Source organism: Entelurus aequoreus, linkage group LG18 (genome assembly GCF_033978785.1).
Source record: "Entelurus aequoreus isolate RoL-2023_Sb linkage group LG18, RoL_Eaeq_v1.1, whole genome shotgun sequence".
Lineage (NCBI taxonomy): Eukaryota > Metazoa > Chordata > Actinopteri > Syngnathiformes > Syngnathidae > Entelurus > Entelurus aequoreus.
This window is the reverse complement of record NC_084748.1, coordinates 1,478,419-1,505,027: the sequence shown is the minus strand read 5'-3', so window position 1 is coordinate 1,505,027 and position 26,609 is coordinate 1,478,419. Positions and strand designations below refer to the sequence as shown.

Sequence of the window (26,609 nt, the reverse complement as noted above, 5' to 3'; positions counted from 1 at the left end):
TATTGTTATGAAGGTGTCTGTTACTACATGATATATATACTTGCAGTGTGTATATTGTACATATTACATATTGTTATGAAGGTGTCTGTTACTACATGATATATATACTTGCAAGTTGTGTATATTGTACATATTACATAGTTGTTATGAAGGTGTCTGTTACTACCATTATATATATACTTGCAGTGTGTAACTATATGTATTATATACAAATGTGTTAATGAAGGTGTCTGTTACTAACATTATATATATATATACTTGCAGTGTGTATATTGTACATATTACATATTGTTATGAAGGTGTCTGTTACTACATTATTATATATACTTGCAGTGTGTATATTGTACATATTACATATTGTTATGAAGGTGTCTGTTACTACATGATATATATACTTGCAGTGTGTATATTGTACATATTACATATTGTAATGAAGGTGTCTGTTACTACATTATATATATACTTGCAGTGTGTATATTGTACATATTACATATTGTTATGAAGGTGTCTGTAACTACATGATATATATATATACTTGCAGTGTGTATATTGTACATATTACATATTGTTATGAAGGTGTCTGTTACTACATGATATATATATACTTGCAGTGTGTATATTGTACATATTACATATTGTTATGAAGGTGTCTGTTACTACATGATATTATATATACTTGCAGTGTGTATATTGTACATATTACATATTGTTATGAAGGTGTCTGTTACTACATGATATATATACTTGCAGTGTGTATATTGTACATATTACATATTGTTATGAAGGTGTCTGTTACTACATTATATATATATACTTGCAGTGTGTATATTGTACATATTACATATTGTTATGAAGGTGTCTGTTACTACATGATTATATATACTTGCAGTGTGTATATTGTACTATTACATATTGTTATGAAGGTGTCTGTTACTACATGATATATATACTTGCAGTGTGTATATTGTACATATTACATATTGTTATGAAGGTGGTCTGTTACTACATGATATATATATACTTGCAGTGTGTATATTGTACATATTACATATTGTTATGAAGGTGTCTGTTACTACATGATATATATATACTTGCAGTGTGTATATTGTACATATTACATATTGTTATGAAGGTGTCTGTTACTACATGATATATATATACTTGCAGTGTGTTATATTGTACATATTACTATTGTTATGAAGTGTCTGTTACTACAATTGATATATATACTTGCAGTGTGTATATTGTACATATTACATATTGTTATGAAGGTGTCCTGTTACTACATTATATATATATATACTTGCAGTGTGTATATTGTACATATTACATATTGTTATGAAGGTGTCTGTTACTACATGATATATATACTTGCCAGTGTGTATATTGTACATATTACATATTGTTATGAAGGTGTCTGTTACTACATGATATATATACTTGCAGTGTGTATATTGTACATATTACATATTGTTATGAAGGTGTCTGTTACTACATGATAATATATACTTGCAGTGTGTATATTGTACATATTACATATTGTTATGAAGGTGTCTGTTACTACATGATATATATACTTGCAGTGTGTATATTGTACATATTACATATTGTTATGAAGGTGTCTGTTACTACATGATATATATATACTTGCAGTGTGTATATTGTACATATTACATATTGTTATGAAGGTGTCTGTTACTACATGATATATATACTTGCAGTGTGTATATTGTACATATTACATATTGTTATGAAGTGTGTCTGTTACTACATGATATATATATACTTGCAGTGTGTATATTGTACATATTTCATATTGTTATGAAGGTGTCTGTTACTACATGATGTATATACTTGCAGTGTGTATACTGTACATATTACATATTGTTATGAAGGTGTCTGTTACTACATTATATATATATATACTTGCAGTGTGTATATTGTACATATTACATATTGTTATGAAGTGTGTCTGTTACTACATGATATATATACTTGCAGTGTGTATATTGTACATATTACATATTGTTATGAAGGTGTCTGTTACTACATGATATATATACTTGCAGTGTGTATATTGTACATATTACATATTGTTATGAAGGTGTCTGTTACTACATGATATATATACTTGCAGTGTGTATATTGTACATATTACATATTGCTATGAAGGTGTCTGTTACTACATGATTTATATACTTGCAGTGTGTATATTGTACATATTACATATTGTTATGAAGGTGTCTGTTACTACATTATATATATACCGTACTTGCAGTGTGTATATTGTACATATTACATATTGTATGAAGGTGTCTGTTACTACATGATATATATAATTGCAGTGTGTATATTGTACATATTACATATTGTTATGAAGGTGTCTGTTACTACATGATATATATATACTTGCAGTGTGTATAAACATGTTGAAGTTGTTTTAGAGCCTTTAAGTCTACAACAGTGACTCCTATTTGCTGCATCTTTCAAGTGTATTTAATCATATTTTAAATCCTCCCCCTCCAAAACAAAGAAAAGAAAAGAAGTGTGTTCTTGTCTTGTCTCTCATACAGATGGTGAATTGTAGGCAAAATCCCAAACAAGTGCAGTTCCCCTTTAAGGGTGTTTCAGATTGGTGAGAAAGTGTGTCCACTGTAGTGGCAAATGTCCAGCAGGCAGTGTTTGCCGTGATGAGGTGTTTGCCGTGATGAGGTGTTTCCTCAGCACTTCATCAACCCCCCACCCCTCCTTCACCCCTCAATGGCGCTATAGTGGCCCCTTATTCACATTGTAATGGACGCACAATGGAGCTCACCCGGGCTGTGTGTTGGGTGCTTACACACACACACACAGAGAGAGAGAGAGAGAGAGAGAGAGAGAGAGAGAGAGAGAGAGAGAGAGAGAGAGAGAGAGAGAGAGAGAGAGAGAGAGAGAGAGAGAGAGAGAGAGAGAGAGAGAGAGAGAGAGAGAGAGAGAGAGCTTCTAAAGATGCAGACAAAGAGGGGACCCATTGAAGGTCAATCAAAAAAAAAGGACGCAAGGAAACTCTGATTTGTTAAGATTTGGAATCCATCTTTTACAGTAGCGTAGTAGACCTAAGTATTCATTAAGTACCACCATAATGACAACATTAAATACAGTAGTGTAGTAGACCTAAGTATTCATTAAGTACCACCATAATGACAACATTAAATACAGTAGTGTAGTATACCTAAGTATTCATTAAGTACCACCATGATGACAACATTAAATACAGTAGCGTAGTAGACCTAAGTATTCATTAAGTACCACCATAATGACAACATTAAATACAGTAGTGTAGTAGACCTAAGTATTCATTAAGTACCACCATAATGACAACATTAAATACAGTAGTGTAGTAGACCTAAGTATTCATTAAGTACCACCATAATGACAACATTAAATACAGTAGTGTAGTAGACCTAAGTATTCATTAAGTACCACCATAATGACATCATTAAATACAGTAGTGTAGTAGACCTAAGTATTCATTAAGTACCACCATAATGACAACATTAAATACAGTAGTGTAGTAGACCTAAGTATTCATTAAGTACCACCATAATGACAACATTAAATACAGTAGTGTAGTAGACCTAAGTATTCATTAAGTACCACCATAATGACAACATTAAATACAGTACTGTAGTAGACCTAAGTATTCATTAAGTACCACCATAATGACAACATTAAATACAGTAGTGTAGTAGACCTAAGTATTCATTAAGTACCACCATCATGACAACATTAAATACAGTAGTGTAGTAGACCTAAGTATTCATTAAGTACCACCATAATGACAACATTAAATACAGTAGTGTAGTAGACCTAAGTATTCATTAAGTACCACCATAATGACAACATTAAATACAGTAGTGTAGTAGACCTAAGTATTCATTAAGTACCACCATAATGACAACTTTAAATACAGTAGTGTAGTAGACCTAAGTATTCATTAAGTACCACCATAATGACAACATTAAATACAGTAGTGTAGTAGACCTAAGTATTCATTAAGTACCACCATCATGACAACATTAAATACAGTAGTGTAGTAGACCTAAGTATTCATTAAGTACCACCATAATGACAACATTAAATACAGTAGTGTAGTAGACCTAAGTATTCATTAAGTACCACCATAATGACAACATTAAATACAGTAGTGTAGTAGACCTAAGTATTCATTAAGTACCACCATCATGACAACATTAAATACAGTAGTGTAGTAGACCTAAGTATTCATTAAGTACCACCATGATGACAACATTAAATACAGTAGTGTAGTAGACCTAAGTATTCATTAAGTACCACCATAATGACAACATTAAATACAGTAGTGCAGTAGACCTAAGTATTCATTAAGTACCACCATAATGACAACATTAAATACAGTAGTGTAGTAGACCTAAGTATTCATTAAGTACCACCATGATGACAACATTAAATACAGTAGTGTAGTAGACCTAAGTATTCATTAAGTACCACCATGATGACAACATTAAATACAGTAGTGTAGTAGACCTAAGTATTCATTAAGTACCACCATAATGACAACATTAAATACAGTAGTGCAGTAGACCTAAGTATTCATTAAGTACCACCATAATGACAACATTAAATACAGTAGTGCAGTAGACCTAAGTATTCATTAAGTACCACCATGATGACAACATTAAATACAGTAGTGTAGTAGACCTAAGTATTCATTAAGTACCACCATAATGACAACATTAAATACAGTAGTGTAGTAGACCTAAGTATTCATTAAGTACCACCATAATGACAACATTAAATACAGTAGTGTAGTAGACCTAAGTATTCATTAAGTACCACCATGATGACAACATTAAATACAGTAGTGTAGTAGACCTAAGTATTCATTAAGTACCACCATAATGACAACATTAAATACAGTAGTGTAGTAGACCTAAGTATTCATTAAGTACCACCATGACAACATTAAATACAGTAGTGTAGTAGACCTAAGTATTCATTAAGTACCACCATAATGACAACATTAAATACAGTAGTGTAGTAGACCTAAGTATTCATTAAGTACCACCATAATGACATCATTAAATACAGTAGTGTAGTAGACCTAAGTATTCATTAAGTACCACCATAATGACAACATTAAATACAGTAGTGTAGTAGACCTAAGTATTCATTAAGTACCACCATGACAACATTAAATACAGTAGTGTAGTAGACCTAAGTATTTATAAAAAATAAGGCAGGCGTTTTATTTAACAAGTATATTTAATTTTGGCCGCTGTAACAGTTTGAACAGTAACACTGTGTCTGCATATTTAATGAAGTGATTCTTTGGTGCACCACAAGATGGAGCCAGCATAGCACAGTTTGAGAATCACTGCTGTAGAAAATAGATGTCATCTGCTAAGTGTGAAAGGGGAACTGATCGGGCTGTCAATCTTTGGGCACCACACAGTTCCATTTGATTGATGGGGAAACGATTCCATTCAAACCGATTCTCCATTCAAAATCAATACTTTTTTAATAACAGTGGACTATGATGGACTACATTCCTCCATGAAATACATCTGATCATTTTCTATATTACTAAAAAGAAAACTGGTTTTGTTTAATAAAATGTGTCTTAAACATTTCATAAAGTCAAGGCAACAAGAGAAGTATATTTACAGCAGATATAGATCATCTACATCTACTATATGGTGTGTATAGTACATGTAGAGCAGATATAGATCATCTACATCTACTATATGGTGTGTAAAGTACATGTAGAGCAGATATAGATCATCTACATCTACTATATGGTGTGTAAAGTACATGTAGAGCAGATATAGATCATCTACATCTACTATATGGTGTGTAAAGTACATGTAGAGCAGATATAGATCATCTACATCTACTATATGGTGTGTAAAGTACATGTAGAGCAGATATAGATCATCTACATCTACTATATGGTGTGTAAAGTACAAGTACAGCAGATATAGATCATCTAGATCAGGGGTCACCAACGCGGTGCCCGCGGGCACCAGGTCACCCGTAAGGACCAGATGAGTTGCCCGCGGGCCTGTTCTAAAAAAAATTTTTTTTTTTAAATATTAAAAAAAAATATATATATATATATTTATTTATTTTTTATTTTTTTTTAAAATTAAATCTACATAGAAAAAAACACAAGATACACTTTCAATCAGTGCATCAACCCAAACAACCTCCCCCATGCACACTCATCCACACCCACTCACACAAAAGGGGTTATTTCTTTTTGCTACCAATATTCTGGTTCCCACAACATAGACAACACATCTGCAAGGGCCACAGTCCCTGAACACAACATAGACAACACATCTGCAAGGGCCACAGTCCCTGAACACAACATAGACAACACATCTGCAAGGGCCACAGTCCCTGAACACAACATAGACAACACATCTGCAAGGGCCACAGTCCCTGAACACAACATAGACAACACATCTGCAAGGGCCACAGTCCCTGAACACAACATAGACAACACATCTGCAAGAGACACAGTCCCTGAACACAACATAGACAACACATCTGCAAGGGCCACAGTCCCTGAACACAACATGATTGTATAGGCTGCTGGTCCACTAACATTTTCATTAATTACTATTTTTTATTTAATTATTTTTTTATTGTTTTACTTTCTTTTTTATCCAAGAAAAGTTTTTTATTTATTTATCTTATTTTATTTTATTTTTTAAAAAAGGGCCTTATCTTCAACAGACCAGGTTGTCAATGATATTAGATTTGTTTAAAGGGTTTTTAAAACCAGGCCCAGTCCAGATAATGTCCAAGTGGGACTCAGCAACACACACCTTCATTCATGTACACAGAAACAAATTAGGGAACACAACAGATTGCATATAATTTATGAACAAAATTACATTTTCAAAATAAGCATTTATGTACAGTCCAGATTATGTCCAGGTCACTCAAATGAGGGAACACAACAACAGATATCATATGATCTATAAACATAATTATACTTTCAAAATAAGCCTTTGAGGACTTCTCATCTTTTTTTTAAATGTTTTTTGGCATCATTATCGTTTTCAACCATGTAACTTTCTAAAGTTAGAAAATACTGAATAAATGTTTTAAAGAAAGTAATACTAAGTGAATATCTGTTTTTGGCCTTAAAAATAAACATTTTACCGAGTACTATAATTAAATTGACTAAATCATGATTGTCAATGAACTCTCCTAAAATAACAGAAACCACATTAAGCTTCATAAACAAACCAATCCTTAAACACATTTTTTCAACTTCCACCCAAAACAAAGACACAATATGACAAAACAAAGACACAATATGACAATACCAAAACAAAAATGCAGGGTGGATTCAGGCTCCTGACAACAAAATGGGCAATCATCTGACTCTCTCATATTCCATCATTTTAACATTTTCCCTGTGGGTAAGAAGTTATAAATAATTTTAATTTGAAAATAACGATTTTGCACATCGATAGTGGTTTTATAGATTAGTTTGAATATGGTATCCCATGGCAACGGGCAGTCAAAAAAGTCCTCCCATTTTCCATTTGTGTTGTATGAGGCAGCCTTCAAAGATTTCTTTATTAAATAGAAATGATATATTTTTCTATTTATTTTAGTTCCTTTTTGCCAACTAGAATTTCTTATTAGAGGTTTACAAATTAATAATTTAGTAGTTCCATAATTAATTATTTGTTTCCATCTTTTCCCAATGACTCCAGTTAGTTGATCAAATGAAAAGCTTGAGCAAGCATCACCATACATAGCTCTAAATTCATCATACTTCATCATTTTACCGTTCTCATTGATAATATCATTGACAAAAATGATTCCTCTTTCAAACATATTTTTCCAAAAGAAAGGCTTTCCATCTATTACAATATTAGAGTTCATCCATATTAACTGCTGCAAAATATCCTCTCTTTTTTCTGGCACATCAAATTGAAAACACCACTATGAGTGGATTGTTTCCTTTATGAACCCCGCCATGTTTCCCAGCAGACTCTCTGGGAGGGGATCACTTGTAAAAAAGGATACAATTTCTTTTGATACAGTACATGTTTTTTGTCCAACAGGACATTTGTGTACCACTCAATGTTTAAATACATCTTTGGAACAATTGATGCTTTTAAAGACAGACACATAGCTTCAAGGTTGAGAAGTTTCAGGCCCCCATATTCATACTTTTTGTACAAAACCTTTCTTTTAATCTTTTCTGGTTTGCCGTTCCAGACAAAATCGAAGACCCTCCGCTCATAAATCTTAAAAAAGTTTTGTGATGGCGTTGGTAATGACAAAAACAAATAAATAAATTGAGGAATAATTAACGAGTTGGCAATAGACATTTTACCATACGAGGTTAGGGATTTCCCTTTCCATAATTGCATAATTTTGTCCAGCTTTCTTAGTCGATTATCATAATTTACTGAGCCTAGATCTTCCAGATTTTCTGGGACAACAACACCAAGTATGTTAACTGGTCCATCTGTCCACAAAACAGGCACTTTGCATTCCATTCGAAAGGACGTTCCCTTTAGATTTCCGATCCTTAACATTTTACATTTATCATAATTAAGCTTAAGGCCAGATTGCTGTGAAAATATGTCCAAAAGATTAAGAAGGTTCCGCAAACAATGAGGAAAAATCTTATCTTTGTGAATCAGCTTTTTCTGACATGAACTTCATCAAGAACAAACACAGAACACGCCTCACTGATGCACATCTGCAAGACTCACTCAGAGTTGCAGTGTCAAGTTACACACCAGAGTACAACACACTAGTTAACAGCATGCAATGCCAGGCTTCCCACTAACTAACAAAGAAACAGATAACAGATTTGGTGTCCAGTTCAAATTTGAGAGTTGACTTTTGTATTTTACATGAGTTATTATTTGTACAAACATGGTGCAAAGTAATTCATGATTTGTTAAACAATGTTAGTGGTTAGCTAGTTAAAATGGGATATTGTGATTTCACAAGACTGTCTTAGAAGTCATCATTTGAAAATGTTCAATTTGAAAAATGTGCACTTAGAGAAAATATAAAAATAAAGTGTTGCATATTGATATTTATCTGTTTCTATATATATTTATTGTGAGAAATCATTAAGATGATCAGTGTTTCCACAAAGATAAATATCATTAATTATTAATAATAACAGAGTTAAAGGTAAATTGAGCAAATTGGCTACTTCTGGCAATTTATTTAAGTGTGTATCAAACTGGTAGCCCTTCGCATTAATCAGTACCCAAGAAGTAGCCCTTGGTTTCAAAAAGGTTGGTGACCCCTGATCTAGATGGTGTTTAAAGTACATGTAGAGCAGATATAGATCATCTACATCTACTAAATGATTGGTTGGACAGAACAGATGAACAAAAAATGCTTCACAACTTCCAGTTTGTCCCAACATAGAAGAAAAAAAAGATCAAAGGTTTAAAGGAAGACATTATTTATTGGCATGGATGACATGTCTATCATCATTATTTATTGACATGGATGACATGTCTATCATCATTATTTATTGACATGGATGACATGTCTATCATCATTATTTATTGACATGGATGACATGTCTATCATCATTATTTATTGACATGGATGACATGTCTATCATCATTATTTATTGACATGGATGACATGTCAATCATCATTATTTATTGACATGGATAACATGTCTATCATCAATATTTATTGACATGGATGACATATCTATCATCAATATTTATTGACATGGATGACATGTCTATCATCATTATTTATTGACATGGATGACATGTCTATCATCATTATTTATTGACATGGATGACATGTCTATCATCATTATTTATTGGCATGGATGACATGTCAATCATCATTATTTATTGACATGGATGACATGTCTATCATCAATATTTATTGACATGGATGACATGTCTATCATCAATATTTATTGACATGGATGACATGTCTATCATCATTATTTATTGACATGTGAATGTGAGTGTGAATGTTGTCTGTCTATCTGTGTTGGCCCTGCGATGAAGGTGGCGACTTGTCCAGGGTGTACCCCGCCTTCCGCCCGATTGTAGCTGAGATAGGCTCCAGCACCCCCCGCGACCCCATAAGGGATAAGCGGTAGAAGATGGATGGATGGATGGATGACATGTCTATCATCATTATTTATTGGCATGGATGACATGTCAATCATTGTTATTTATTGACATGGATGACATGTCTATCATCATTATTTATTGGCATGGATGACATGTCAATCATCATTATTTATTGACATGGATGACATGTCAATCATCAATATTTATTGACATGGATGACATGTCTATCATCAATATTTATTGACATGGATGACATGTCTATCATCATTATTTATTGACATGGATGACATGTCTATCATCATTATTTATTGACATGGATGACATGTCTATCATCATTATTTATTGACATGGATGACATGTCTATCATCATTATTTATTGACATGGATGACATGTCTATCATCATTATTTATTGGCATGGATGACATGTCAATCATCATTATTTATTGACATGGATGACATGTCTATCATCAATATTTATTGGCATGGATGACATGTCAATCATCATTATTTATTGACATGGATGACATGTCTATCATCAATATTTATTGACATGGATGACATGTCTATCATCATTATTTATTGACATGGATGACATGTCAATCATCATTATTTATTGACATGGATGACATGTCTATCATCAATATTTATTGACATGGATGACATGTCTATCATCAATATTTATTGACATGGATGACATGTCTATCATCATTATTTTATTGACATGGATGACATGTCTATCATCATTATTTATTGACATGGATGACATGTCTATCATCATTATTTATTGACATGGATGACATGTCTATCATCATTATTTATTGACATGGATGACATGTCTATCATCATTATTTATTGACATGGATGACATGTCTATCATCATTATTTATTGACATGGATGACATGTCTATCATCATTATTTATTGACATGGATGACATGTCTATCATCATTATTTATTGACATGGATGACATGTCTATCATCATTATTTATTGACATGGATGACATGTCTATCATCATTATTTATTGACATGGATGACATGTCTATCATCATTATTTATTGACATGGATGACATGTCTATCATCATTATTTATTGACATGGATGACATGTCTATCATCATTATTTATTGACATGGATGACATGTCTATCATCATTATTTATTGACATGGATGACATGTCTATCATCATTATTTATTGACATGGATGACATGTCTATCATCATTATTTATTGACATGGATGACATGTCTATCATCATTATTTATTGACATGGATGACATGTCTATCATCATTATTTATTGGCATGGATGACATGTCTATCATCATTATTTATTGACATGGATGACATGTCTATCATCATTATTTATTGACATGGATGACATGTCTATCATCATTATTTATTGACATGGATGACATGTCTATCATCATTATTTATTGACATGGATGACATGTCTATCATCATTATTTATTGACATGGATGACATGTCTATCATCATTATTTATTGACATAGATGACATGTCTATCATCATTATTTATTGACATGGATGACATGTCTATCATCATTATTTATTGACATGGATGACATGTCTATCATCATTATTTATTGGCATGGATGACATGTCTATCATCATTATTTATTGGCATGGATGACATGTCAATCATCATTATTTATTGACATGGATGACATGTCTATCATCATTATTTATTGACATGGATGACATGTCTATCCTCATTATTTATTGACATGGATGACATGTCAATCATCATTATTTATTGACATGGATGACATGTCTATCATCAACATTTATTGATATGGATGACATGTCTATCATCATTATTTATTGACATGGATGGCATGTCTATCATCATTATTTATTGACATGGATGACATGTCTATCATCATTATTTATTGACATGGATGACATGTCTATCATCATTATTTATTGACATGGATGACATGTCTATCATCATTATTTATTGACATGGATGACATGTCAATCATCATTATTTATTGACATGGATGACATGTCTATCATCATTATTTATTGACATGGATGACATGTCTATCATCATTATTTATTGACATGGATGACATGTCTATCACAATACTTATTGCTTTAGTTTAGTTGTCCAGCCCTAGGGTCAAATCAGAGAGTTGTTGGATTTGCAGGTAAACTGGCACAGTTTTGAATGTTGTGATTTATGAAAGTGGCCATTTGTGATGTCACAGACGGACAAATGTTGTGAGGTGGACATTCTAGTGTTGACTGGCGGTCGCAAGGTGGGTGTTTGTTTACCAGTGGGCACAGTGTGATGTCACAGTGGGCTGGAAATACTTACCTTTGTCTTACCTGTGCTAGTACAAAAGTCACCCCCAGAAAAAAGCAGGATCCACAAATCAATGTGATATTTGTCAGAAGAGCAAGTGTGGATGAGCATGAGGTGAGTCGCTGAGTGGGCACACCCAGGTTCTTCATCAGTGGGGTCATCTCCAGGGTAAAGTTTGCCACAAGGTTTGGTAAACTGAAGGCAGCAATCACAGCAAAAATGAGGGAAATCCCCAAAGTCTTCCACTAATTGACAATTTAGCCCGACGTGTGCAAGTTTGCCTCCAACGCCTCGTGGCCCACTTGGAGCATATTTGGGAGAGAAGAAGCTTCTAGGCACCATAAGTGATGTTCATCTTCAAGATATTTATTATTAGTATTATTTCTTTATTCCACAGTGCAGAAGAGAAGTTCTGATACTCAACAAACATGTTTGTTTGTGCTCCTATTTTTCATGAGTTGAACTCAAAGATATTACATGTTTACAAGATACACAAAAGATGTATTCCTCTCAAATATTGTTCACCAATCTGTCCTTGCAACACGGGGGTGTGCATTGTCATGCTGCCACGTTAGGTGATGGTCTCGGGTGGAGGCACAAAGGGATCCTCACCGTCCATGAGCGTTCCACTTTAGTTAGGAATTTCTTGAATCTGTTCAATCTTTTTTCAAAGATTTAAAACAATTGTGTAAGTAAGGAAACAGCTTTATAGTTTGTGAACTGCTGTTTGTCTAAAGTGCTACAACTTTTGCTATTTTCATTTTGTTTGTGAATTTGAAATGATAGATATACGTTAGAGGTTCTGATATTTCTTCACTAAACTTTTTTTTAACATTTCAATATCAATTAGTTGAGGTCTTAGATTTATATTTATTCACAGTTTTCATGAATCCGTCTTCTGTCATGTCCGTGAGGAACATGGAGTTGGGACGAGTTTGTATGTATATATATATATATATATATATATATATATATATATATATATATATATATATATATATATATATATATATATATATATATACCATAAAGTACAGGCATGGTCCGAAAGTGTCAAAAGTGTGTGGAGGGTGAAAAAGAGGCTCCTAATGCCTTCCTATTTGTGACAGTGCAGAGGTTGATGCTGAGGACAACTGAAGGCAACACTGGGAGACAAAAAAGAATTAATCTTCTGAGCGGTACGAGCCAACTCTTCACAGAGACTGACTGGAGAAAGAAAGAGATGAGTGAAAAGAGCTGCTTGTAATTATGCAGCAGTGCTGAGAAACAGCTTGAAGGAAATATATATAGCAGTGAGAATATCATGGCCGACAAGAATGGAATTGAGAGATAATGAAGGAGCGGGATTGTGTTTGTATGTAAATGAGTGTCAGTGGGTGAAGTGTAATTACACATGTTTCCTCCACATTACAAGAAGAAGCACTTCTGCAGACCACCAGCCACAAATGTAAAGTGGAAGGTTGCGTGTTCAAGGCTGGCGTTTGTCAACGTCCTCTCCAGGGCCAACAATGGACACATTTTGCAAGGAGTGAAAGCACAATGTATAATAATAATAATAATAATACACTCCTTCTTCCCATATGTTTCAATCATAACTGCCAAACTAAACCACAACACATTTGACAATGACTGTTAGCTGCGAAGAACATGAATTTATGAACAAGTTCATGCACAACACACCAGTAACACAAGTTCATGCACAACACACCAGTAACACAAGTTCATGCACAACACACCAGCAACACAAGTTCATGCACAACACACCAGTAACACAAGTTCATGCACAACACACCAGTAACACAAGTTCATGCACAACACACCAGCAACACAAGTTCATGCACAACACACCAGTAACACAAGTTCATGCACAACACACCAGTAACACAAGTTCATGCACAACACACCAGCAACACAAGTTCATGCACAACACACCAGTAACACAAGTTCATGCACAACACACCAGTAACACAAGTTCATGCACAACACACCAGCAACACAAGTTCATGCACAACACACCAGTAACACAAGTTCATGCACAACACACCAGTAACACAAGTTCATGCACAACACACCAGCAACACAAGTTCATGCACAACACACCAGTAACACAAGTTCATGCACAACACACCAGTAACACAAGTTCATGCACAACACACCAGTAACACAAGTTCATGCACAACACACCAGCAACACAAGTTCATGCACAACACACCAGTAACACAAGTTCATGCACAACACACCAGTAACACAAGTTCATGCACAACACACCAGTAACACAAGTTCATGCACAACACACCAGTAACACAAGTTCATGCACAACACACCAGTAACACAAGTTCATGCACAACACACCAGCAACACAAGTTCATGCACAACACACCAGTAACACAAGTTCATGCACAACACACCAGCAACACGAGTTCATGCACAACACACCAGTAACACAAGTTCATGCACAACACACCAGCAACACAAGTTCATGCACAACACACCAGTAACACAAGTTCATGCACAACACGCCAGTAACACAAGTTCATACACAACACACCAGTAACATAAGTTCATGCACAACACACCAGTTACACAAGTTCATGCACAACACGCCAGTAACACGAGTTCATACACAACACACCAGTAACACAAGTTCATGCACAACACACCAGTTACACAAGTTCATGCACAACACGCCAGTAACACAAGTTCATGCACAACACACCAGTAACACAAGTTCATGCACAACACACCAGTTACACAAGTTCATGCACAACACGCCAGTAACACGAGTTCATGCACAACACACCAGTAACACAAGTTCATGCACAACACACCAGTTACACAAGTTCATGCACAACACACCAGTAACACGAGTTCATGCACAACACACCAGTAACACAAGTTCATGCACAACACACCAGTAACACGAGTTCATGCACAACACACCAGTAACACAACCAATGTTATAATAGTGGTTACAACGTACCTCCAAAGATACAATTCCACCTATTAGAGTGCATGATGGGAAACATGTCAACATGTCCACCTATTAGAGTGCATGATGGGAAACATGTCAACATGTCCACCTATCAGAGTGCATGATGGGAAACATGTCAAACACTCTCCACACGTGTTCACCTTGGCTGCATTTTAGCTGCTTGATCGTTCTGATTTTTTACAAAACTTTAAGAAGGTCATCATGGAAGTAAACAAGGTAGGAGTCCAACTTTCACATACTCTACATATCCAACTGTATGAATTATACATCCATCATATTGATGTAATATGTATACACACACACACACACACACACACACACACACACACACACACACACACACACACACACACACTCTCCATGCTCTTGGCCCCCGGCCACATTTTAATAGCCCAATGTGGCCCCCAAGTCCAAGAGTTTGGACACCCCTAAACTACAGCATTAGAAGCTGCTACCTATGATTACCTTGCCAATGAAGATCGCTGGTTGCCTCCACAACTTCCTAGCATTAGCATTAGCATTATTAGCACGGTGTTTTTGCACAGCTTTTGGAAGACAAGAAGTCATCAAATGTGCAAAAGCAAAACATAACCTGACTTTCGGGAACTGTTCAGCTCTTAATTTTGGAGTTAGTTTGGTAGTTTGAGGTGTGTCCTGGAAGCAGACACAGAGATGCAGGGCTAGAGGGTGGGCCCCTGGCTGGACCCTGGCTGGCCCCTGGCTGGCCCCTGGCTGGCCCCTGGCTGGCCCCTGGCTGGACCCTGGCTGGCCCCTGGCTGGCCCCTGGCTGGACCCTGGCTGGCCCCTGGCTGGCCCCTGGCTGCACGGTCAACATGATTTCCCTTTTTCCTCTCAACGACAGCATCTCAGTCACATCACGCACATTTCCACATTTACTTTCTGGTTTTAGCAAACAATTCTGTTTACGTCTGCACACCTTTGATCGCCGTTAAAAGGTGGACTCTGATTGGCTGTTCCGCCATGTTTGATCGAGTTTTTAGGAAAATCATTGTTTATTTTGCCGGAGGACGGTGATGGTTTTGTCTTATCATAGAAGGCTAAGCTAGTTACACAACAACTCGAGCTAACATTGCTAACGTATCATTCACACATTTCTGACCTACTGTTATTACTTACTGTTTTCACCGTATCTTGGGCATGTTGACTACAAATACCGCTACGTAAACTAAAAGTGGATAATCTGCTGACGGGGTTCCCAAATGGTGACATCACCAATTGTGCACATTCCAAATGGCTCGCTTGACGGAAGAATGAAGGAAGGCAATATTGTTTTATATTTATCTCCGCAATGCTGCCACGCTTTGATTTCATATTTGTGGGATTTATGCAGATCCCAAATGCACAACAGCAGGTACCACTTGGTAAGAACAGTTGGTTTTGCACTATAGGACCTTTTAAGTGGAACTGCACTTTTTTTTGGGAATGTTGCCTATAATTACCAATCCTTATGTAGGACAAGAACACATATGTTTTACTTGTTTATGCATTCTAAATAGTAAATCAATGGGATCAAAAGTCCACTTGCAATGGATCCTGGAGGAGTCGCTCTATTCTGCCTAGAAAGCTTTACAAATAAACAAACACCTCCATTAAGTTTTTATATGACTTACCTTATTTCCTTGAATAGCCCCAGGGGCGCTAATTAATTTAAAACCTCTTCTCACTCCTGCGTTTACCAAAAGCGTGCGGGATTGGCAAGCATGCGTTAATTATTTTAAAACCTCTTCTCACCCCAGCGCTTACCTTATCATGAAAAGCACATTTAATAAAAAAAAAACGTTATTATGGTCTTACCTTTAGGTATAAATGAGTCCATGTGCAGCTCCTATAGAAGTCTTCCTTATCTTTCTTCAGTTTTAAAAGTCTCTCTGTCTCGATGGAGATCTTCCTTTAAGTATTACCTCCTGCTTCGATTGAAAGCCCAGTTTAGAAAACTGTTTTATTTTAGATATGTAATCTTCCATGGTAAAAGTGCAAGCAAACAATGGCTCCTCACTCTTGCTGCTTGTTGTCTTCTTCTGCAGCGCCGGTCTTCTGCAGTACCAGCAGTCGCAAGAAGGATCACTAGCGCCCTCTACCACCAGGAGGCGGAAGTCATTTAATGACTTATATTTGACCCGGCGGAAGTGTCAAGCATGCGCTAATTATTTTGCGAAACGAGTTTTACCCGGCTGTAATTCTAGGCAGGCGAATACTATATTCCCGACGGAAATTCAAGGAAATACGGTAACCCTAACCCTAAGTTAACCCTAAGTTGATGTACACAAGCCAAAAGCAGTGAAGTTGTCAAGTTGTGTAAATGGTCAATAAAAAGAAATCCTTTTCAACTTATATTCAATTGAATAGACTGCAAAGACAAGATATTTCATGTTCACACTCAGAAACTTTGTTCTTTTTTGCAAATAATCATGAATTTACACTGTAATGGCAGCAACACATTGGAAAAAAGGCATTTTCACCAGCGTGTTACATGGCCTTTCCTTTTAACAACACTCAGTAAAGGTGCATGGATGCTAGCTGCATGGACGCATCATTTCATGAGATTTAAGTCTTTTTTACTAAAATGTTATATTATAATTAGGGATGTCCGATAATGGCTTTTTGCCGATATCCGATATTCCGATATTGTCCAACTCTTTAATTACAGATACCGATATCAACCGATACCAATATCAACCGATACCGATATCAACCGATCTATGCAGTCATGGAATTAACACATTATTATGCCTAATTTGGACAACCAGGTATGGTGAAGATAAGGTACTTTTTAAAAAAAAAAAATAAATAAGATAACTAAATTAAAAACATTTTCTTGAATAAAAAAGAAAGTAAAACAATATAAAAACAGTTACATAGAAACTAGTAATTAATGAAAATGAGTAAAATTAACTGTTAAAGGTTAGTACTATTAGTGGAGCAGCAGCACGCACAATCATGTGTGCTTACGGACTGTATCCCTTGCAGACTGTATTGATATATATTGATATATAATGTAGGAAGCACAGACTGTATCCCTTGCAGACTGTGTTGATATATATTGATATATAATGTAGGAAGCACAGACTGTATCCCTTGCAGACTGTATTGATATATATATTGATATATAATGTAGGAAGCACGGACTGTATCCCTTGCAGACTGTATTGATATATATTGATATATAATGTAGGAAGCACAGACTGTATCCCTTGCAGACTGTATTGATATATATTGATATATAATGTAGGAAGCACGGACTGTATCCCTTGCAGACTGTATTGATATATATTGATATATAATGTAGGAAGCACGGACTGTATCCCTTGCAGACTGTATTGATATATATATTGATATATAATGTAGGAAGCAGAATATTGATAACAGAAAGAAATGGGGGAGGGAGGTTTTTTGGGTTGGTGCACTAATTGTAAGTGTATCTTGTGTTTTTTATGTTGATTTAATTAAAAAACAAACAAAAAAAAAACGATGCAGATAATTAAAAAAACGATACCGATAATTTCCGATATTACATTTTAACGCATTTATCGGCTGATAATATCGGCAGGCCGATATTATCGGACATCCCTAATTATAATAGTATAAATAATTGAAATGATGTAACAATTTTTTAAAATTATATATTTGTATAAAAATATGTTTATTTTACATTTTCTCAGCTCTTTTTTGCAGTGCAAGTCATAGCTGCGATGGATCAAACAAATCATGGTATCATTAGTCAAGAATTAGTTTTGGGTAAAAAAGATAGCGGTACTCGGTATACACCCTAACCCTAACCCTAACCCAAAGCTGCAACAAAGACACACAGTCTGGAGGTCCTCCAGTTCCTCATCCGTGACTCCTGTTGACTACAGCCTGAGACTTCTTTGTCCATGTTGGGAGTTTCTAACCTTGATGTTCATTATGTCCACGTGGTAGTAGGTCAGCACGTCTGCACACCTTGTTGTCAACACCAAGCAGTTACTATTTTAATGATGGCAGCTTCCTTCCGATACCAACGCCTGTATCGACCTTGCCATTCCCGGAACTGTTGACGGATAAATGTTCTCCGAAGGCCGCCCCCAACAACATTAAGGGGAGATTTCTTTGGCCAATCAATAGAGTGCGCCTAGATTGATATCTGCGCTGTCTAGAATAACAGCAGGGGGAAGAAGTCTATTCATGGAACCTTGCCACTGATATCATTACCATGGCAACCTGGTAAAAATACACTCATTTCTTTCTTTTACAACGTTTATCCTCTTTGTGTGATTTAGATAGATGCTAATTTTCTCTCACGATTCATTGGAACACTTTGGCTGCTGCCATGAAATGTTTCTCATAAATACTGTAATAAATGCTGTAATAAATGCTGTAATAAATACTGTAATAAATACAGTAATAAATACTGTGTTCCTTGTAGAGTGTGCCGTATTATCGTTGCACTTGTTTGCACTTTGATCTCACTCTATTTTTAGTTAGCCATTTTGTCTCATAGAAACTTTATTTTCTTGTAAATATTTTTTGATGGTCACGTTTTATTTGTAAAGGAAATCCTTCTCCACGTACCGAGTAACTTTTCAACCTTCATGAAATATTTTCCCATCTTTTGGGAGGATACATGGTTGAATGTTGGGGGTCTGTGTTGCTTTTCACTGGCACTTTGAGGAGGAACTCTGCCACCCAAAAACTACAAATGTGCTTTACGGCATAGGCCACGCCCCCTTTTCCCATTGGTTCAAAAGACAAGTCAATGCAAACGCCTACGTGCAATTACTGCTATCATGGCCGAAGCTCCAAAGAACCAAAGAAACGAAAAGTTTTGACTGAGAAGACAAAAAAAGACAAAAACGGAGCTTTATCCGGATAAAAGGACAGTCGGGATCAACATTGCCCCAACTTTCACTTGTTGAACTCAAAGATGAAGAATTTCAGACCGATGCTGCCTTGGTTCTGTTCCTGCTGGACTAGTAAGTGACTTTCGAGGCTGAAATTAAAATGCTAATGCTAATGCTATTGTTAACTATCGGAAATATGCGTGGTAGCCATAAATAGCCACCAGCGTAATAATCTCACTTCTACTTTTTTCGTCTATATTATAAAACATGACCTACCTAAATCTCTTGTACCCCCATCTATATTACAAAACATGACCTACCTAAATCTCTTGTACCCCCGTCTATATTACAAAACATGACCTACCTAAATCTCTTGTACCCCCGTCTATATTATAAAACATGACCTACCTAAATCTCTTGTACCCCCGTCTATATTATAAAACATGACCTACCTAAATCTCTTGTACCCCCGTCTATATTATAAAACATGACCTACCTAAATCTCTTGTACCCCCGTCTATATTATAAAACATGACCTACCTAAATCTCTTGTACCCCCGTCTATATTATAAAACATGACCTACCTAAATCTCTTGTACCCCGTCTATATTATAAAACATGACCTACCTAAATCTCTTGTACCCCCGTCTATATTATAAAACATGACCTACCTAAATCTCTTGTACCCCCGTCTATATTACAAAACATGACCTACCTAAATCTCTTGTACCCCCGTCTATATTACAAAACATGACCTACCTAAATCTCTTGTACCCCCGTCTATATTATAAAAACATGACCTACCTAAATCTCTTGTACCCCCGTCTATATTATAAAACATGACCTACCTAAATCTCTTGTACCCCCGTCTATATTATAAAAACATGACCTACCTAAATCTCTTGTACCCCCGTCTATATTACAAAACATGACCTACCTAAATCTCTTGTACCCCCGTCTATATTATAAAACATGACCTACCTAAATCTCTTGTACCCCCGTCTATATTATAAAACATGACCTACCTAAATCTCTTGTACCCCGTCTATATTATAAAACATGACCTACCTAAATCTCTTGTACCCCCGTCTATATTACAAAACATGACCTACCTAAATCAGTCCCAAACCTTTTCCCAAATACTGAAGGTCGTGTATATATTTGTCCTTTTAAATATCTTAATATGTTTCCAAACAGCCTGCATATTATTATTATTAATATTATTGAGCATCATACACATTTTTGCTCTTTTTTTCAACTTTTGCTGTTTAAAAAAAAATCAAAAATCAACAGACAACAACCCGCGATCCACAATTGGCCCCCGGACTACACTTAGTCTAAATGGATCCACTTAGGGATCTGAATTTTAATATTTTATTTTGCAGCGTAAAAACGATGTTAATAGTTGTTGCTTGATGTATATTTCTTGTTAATAAGAATTCTGTCCCAGCTCATGTCTTATTTTGTCTTTTGGTTCTTATTTTCAGTTGAATGTTCTGTTTGTTTACTTTCTTGTTGCTAGGAGCGCTGATTAGACACACCTGTTTATGTTTGCTGATTAGTGATTAGTGTCCCCACCTGTTAATCACTCCCCTTTGGATCATTGTTTGCTACACGCGACACGTCACCTTCCTGCTTTGCGTCAATACCTTTTTGTTCTTTTGCTGCTAAAGCTAAGCTAGCCGTGAGCGCCACACCTTCCTAGCGGGTGTGACAACTTCTTGTGTATTTTTGCCTTTGTTAAGGATGAAATATTCTCACCTGCACGTCACTTCCTGCTGGTCCTTTGCATGCTGACAATAACCACCTCTGCCAACGCAGCCACTTTGTGACAGAGGTGTACTTGTAACAATTTCATGGATACATGGCACTATTTGTAGTCACCACAGAGAGTGAACGTCACAGACAATCATTGGGAAGCACTGCATTATTCTTAGATTTCTATTTAAAATGTCATTTTGCATACAATTAGAGATGCTAATAGTAGCTGCTAAGGTTATACCAATACCGCTATTTTGGTACCAGTACCAAAATGTTTTTCAATACTTTTCAAAATAAAGGGGATCACTAATAAATGTTATTATTGGCTTTATTTTTAAAAAAAAATACATTAAACATGTTTCTTTTTGCAATCAAAGAAGAATTGTGTCACTAAATAAAATAGTGAACATACTAGACAATCTAAGTACGTATTCTATTATTTTGCCAAAATTATCAGGGACAAGCGGTAGAAAATGGATTATTAATGTACTTGTTCATTTACTGTTTAATATGTTTGTGTTTATGCTTCACTGATGAGAGTATTTTGCCAGCAACATTTTATGCAGCCCTTTGAGACTTTTGTGATTTAGGGCTATATAAATAAACATTGATTGATTGATTGATTGATCCTACTCATTTAAGCGATTGTGTGGACTGTGATGCAACACTTTGTTTACATTTGTAACTTTCTCTGACAGGTTTTATGCCACTCCTTCTTTGTCTCATTTTGTCCACCAAACGTTTTATACTGTGCGTGAATGCACAAGCTTTGTCGATGTTATTTACTTGCGTGGATTGCAAATCAGGCAAGCTAATCCATGCTAACATGCTATTTAGGCTATCTGTATGTACATATTGCATCATCATGCCTTATTTGTAGCTATATTTGAACTCATTTAATTTATTTTACTTATGTCCTCTGTGTGTTTAATTTATATTTGCATGTCTCATGACACATTTTCTGTGTGTAATATTGGCTGCATTTATCATAATTGTTTGTGTGCCTAAATGTCCTCACTACTGCTACTAGGCACCTAAATGTCCTCACTACTGCTACTAGGCACCTAAATGTTCTCACTACTGGTACTAGACACCTAAATGTTCTCACTACTGCTACTAGGCACCTAAATGTTCTCACTACTGCTACTAGGCACCTAAATGTTCTCACTACTGCTACTAGGCACCTAAATGTCCTCACTACTGCTACTAGGCACCTAAATGTCCTCACTACTGCTACTAGGCACCTAAATGTCCTCACTACTGCTACTAGGCACCTAAATGTCCTCACTACTGCTACTAGGCACCTAAATGTTCTCACTACTGCTACTAGGCACCTAAATGTTCTCACTACTGCTACTAGGCACCTAAATGTTCTCACTACTGCTACTAGGCACCTAAATGTCCTCACTACTGCTACTAGGCACCTAAATGTTCTCACTACTGCTACTAGGCACCTAAATGTCCTCACTACTGCTACTAGGCACCTAAATGTTCTCACTACTGCTACTAGGCACCTAAATGTCCTCACTACTGCTACTAGGGCACCTAAATGTTCTCACTACTGCTACTAGGCACCTAAATGTTCTCACTACTGCTACTAGGCACCTAAATGTCCTCACTACTGCTACTAGGCACCTAAATGTCCTCACTACTGCTACTAGGCACCTAAATGTTCTCACTACTGCTACTAGGCACCTAAATGTTCTCACTACTGCTACTAGGCACCTAATGTCCTCACTACTGCTACTAGGCACCTAAATGTTCTCACTACTGCTACTAGGCACCTAAATGTTCTCACTACTGCTACTAGGCACCTAAATGTTCTCACTACTGCTACTAGGCACCTAAATGTTCTCACTACTGCTACTAGGCACCTAAATGTCCTCACTACTGCTACTAGGCACCTAAATGTCCTCACTACTGCTACTAGGCACCTAAATGTTCTCACTACTGCTACTAGGCACCTAAATGTTCTCACTACTGCTACTAGGCACCTAAATGTCCTCACTACTGCTACTAGGCACCTAAATGCACATGTAAGTAATTATCTTGATATTATTTGTATCTAATTAGACACATTGTTGCTACGTGTGTTTTGTAAAGCAACAATGTTGACACCTGCATTTCTATTTGGATAAAGACAGGAACAAGGTGAACTGGTAAAGGGCGCCTGCAACAGCAACAAACATGGCGGTTTGACCCTGAGTTGAAATCATCAAATGCAAATTTACCTGAGCAAACACGATACATATTTACCCAGGAGAGTGTTGATACCAATGACCCTGACCCAGACACTCACAAAGAAGTTGTAGACCTCCATGCTTTTACAAGTTGCATCTGTTTTGTCGTCTGGAGTACGACATGATATGATTATTATAATCTGGAGTACACCATAGTCTGATATGATTATTATAATCTGGAGTACACCATAGTCTGATATGATTATTATAATCTGAAGTACACCATAGTCTGATATGATTATTATAATCTGGAGTACACCATAGTCTGATATGATTATTATAATCTGGAGTACACCATAGTCTGATATGATTATTATAATCTGGAGTACACCATAGTCTGATATGATTATTATAATATGGAGTACACCATAGTCTGATATGATTATTATAATATGGAGTACACCATAGTCTGATATGATTATTATAATATGGAGTACACCATAGTCTGATATGATTATTATAATCTGGAGTACACCATAGTCTGATATGATTATTATAATCTGGAGTACACCATAGTCTGATATGATTATTATAATCTGGAGTACACCATAGTCTGATATGATTATTATAATCTGGAGTACACCATAGTCTGATATGATTATTATAACCTGGAGTACACCGTAGTCTGATATGATTATTATAATCTGGAGTACACCATAGTCTGATATGATTATTATAATCTGGAGCACACCATAGTCTGATATGATTATTATAATCTGGAGTACACCATAGTCTGATATGATTATTATAATCTGGAGTACACCATAGTCTGATATGATTATTATAATCTGGAGTACACCATAGTCTGATATGATTATTATAATCTGGAGTACACCATAGTCTGATATGATTATTATAATCTGGAGTACACCATAGTCTGATATGATTATTATAATCTGGAGTACACCATAGTCTGATATGATTATTATAATCTGGAGTACACCATAGTCTGATATGATTATTATAATCTGGAGTACACCATAGTCTGATATGATTATTATAATCTGGAGTACACCGTAGTCTGATATGTTTGGGAACTCCACCGACGAATAATCCTTAATCACTCGATAAATATTTGTATTGGATTCAAGTATAAAGATATATTACTTTGCATTGTTGGATTTTTTTGCTCGTATCTGCTTTTTGCTGGAATATGTGTGTGCTTACTTTGTTGACCACCGACTTTCACTTCTGGAATACAAGAACCAGTAGCTTTTTTTTACTTAATTAGTACCGCAGTTCTCTATTAGTGTCAACACACCATTTATACACGTCTATATATACAAGTCTATATACAAGTCTATATACAAGTCTATATACAAGTCTATATACAAGTCTATATACAAGTCTATATACACGTCTATATACAAGTCTATATACAAGTCTATATACAAGTCTATATACAAGTCTATATACAGGTCTATATACAAGTCTATATACAAGTCTATATACAAGTCTATATACAAGTCTATATACAAGAGTATATACAGGTCTATATACAAGTCTATATACAAGTCTATATACAAGTCTATATACAAGAGTATATACAAGTCTATATACAAGTCTATATACAAGTCTATATAAGTCAAGTCTATATACAAGTCTATGTACAAGTCTATATACAAGTCTATATACAAGTCTATATACAAGTCTATGTACAAGTCTATATACAAGTCTATATACAAGTCTATATATACAAGTCTATATACAAGTCTATATACAAGTCTATATACAAGTCTATATACAAGTCTATATACAAGTCTATATATACAAGTCTATATACAAGTCTATATACAAGAGTATATACAAGTCTATATACAAGTCTATATACAAGTCTATATGCAAGTCTATATACAAGTCTATATACAGGTCTATATACAAGTCTATATACAGGTCTATATACAAGTCTATATGCAAGTCTATATACAAGTCTATATACAGGTCTATATACAAGTCTATATACAAGTCTATATACAAGTCTATATACAAGTCTATATATACAAGTCTATATACAAGTCTATATACAGGTCTATATACAAGTCTATATACAAGTCTATATACAAGTCTATATACAGGTCTATATACAAGTCTATATACAAGTCTATATACAAGTCTATATACAAGTCTATATACAGGTCTATATACAAGTCTATATACAAGTCTATATACAAGTCTATATGCAAGTCTATATACAAGTCTATATACAAGTCTATATATACAAGTCTATATACAGGTCTATATACAAGAGTATATACAAGTCTATATACAAGTCTATATACAAGTCTATATACAAGTCTATATACAAGTCTATATACAAGTCTATAT

At 35.3% G+C, this 26,609-nt stretch overlaps 1 protein-coding gene across 1 annotated transcript in view; it reads left to right on the top strand.

Annotated features, from left to right (window-relative positions):
* Positions 1 to 26,609, top strand: part of ndst3 (N-deacetylase/N-sulfotransferase (heparan glucosaminyl) 3) — a 310,454-nt gene that overhangs the window by 44,805 nt on the left and 239,040 nt on the right. The gene's annotated exons all lie outside the window — the stretch shown is intronic.